Source organism: Sciurus carolinensis, unplaced genomic scaffold (assembly GCF_902686445.1).
Source record: "Sciurus carolinensis unplaced genomic scaffold, mSciCar1.2, whole genome shotgun sequence".
In the NCBI taxonomy this organism is placed as follows: Eukaryota; Metazoa; Chordata; class Mammalia; order Rodentia; family Sciuridae; genus Sciurus; species Sciurus carolinensis.
Window position 1 is genome coordinate 82,371 of NW_025920463.1, and position 1,060 is coordinate 83,430.

Sequence of the window (1,060 nt, forward strand, 5' to 3'; positions counted from 1 at the left end):
TATTTAATCAGGTCTCCAACATGGCTAAATAGGAGTGATGGTGTTCATATTTATTAAAAGTGGAAAACTGGGGTAGACTGAAGAGTCTTCTAAAATCAACATTTCAGATTTCCAAGCCAATAGGTTCAATCATTTTTTGTCAACAGTCTTTTCAGTTTTATTTTGTTGTTGTTTCTATGATTTACTTTTTAAAATGCTACCCAAGACAAGTCTCAAATAAAATTTGTCCATCACTTGGAATTCCCATCCCCCTTTTCCTTCTTACTTACACAAATTGGATTTCCTACTCAGAGCCTATGCCCAAGAACCTGTCATGTTCACAGCACAACGTTCAGTCATCCACTTAGAAAATTGTTCCTGGCACATAAGAGCACAGAAGACACAAAAGACACTGTTCCTGTGTTGGGGAAATTGACAGTTTAGCTGGATTCTGCATTCACAGACAGAGATTGCACTGGAAGTAAAAGAGTAAAATAGAGAGATACCCAAATCTTCCCAAGGGAACACAGCATTCTTCCTAGAATAAAGAGAGAGATCCTGGGGTTTGAGGTTCATGGATCCCCAAAATATCACAGAGAAACTGTCATGTGCTGGGGACTATTTTAAAGTTATGACAGACAATGTGGCTCTTTTTTCATGAAGTTTACATATCTGGCATAAAAACAGAGATTTTTTTTTTTTTTTTGGTGGTGCTGGGGATTGAACCCAGGTCCTTGTGCATGCCAGGCAAGCACTCTATCAGCTGAGCTACATCCCCAGTTCCAACAACAACAGAGATTTAAAAAAATTAATTTTAAAAACAGGTAATGAATGGAAAATATTATGTTGAAAATTTAGAGGTTGACATGATACATTTTAGGTTAGGTGATGGAGAAAATCCTCTCTAAAAAGGTGGCATGAACTGTGACTTGGAAAACAATATGGGGGCAAGCCAGCCGAGGTTCAGGGGCACAGATGTCCAAGCAGAAGTCACAGGAGATGTAATGCTTCAAGGGGGAAGAGCACAGCCTATTCTTGACCAGCAAGAGGGTTCATGGAGCTGATGTTGGAGGAGTGAAAG

General features: G+C 39.3%; 1 non-coding gene across 1 annotated transcript; it reads right to left on the reverse strand.

Annotated features, from left to right (window-relative positions):
* Window positions 1–684: 684 nt before the first annotated feature.
* Trnaa-ggc (transfer RNA alanine (anticodon GGC)) lies at window positions 685–757 on the reverse strand. Its single transcript has one exon. It is a non-coding gene; the product is annotated as a tRNA-Ala (tRNA).
* Window positions 758–1,060: the final 303 nt, after the last annotated feature.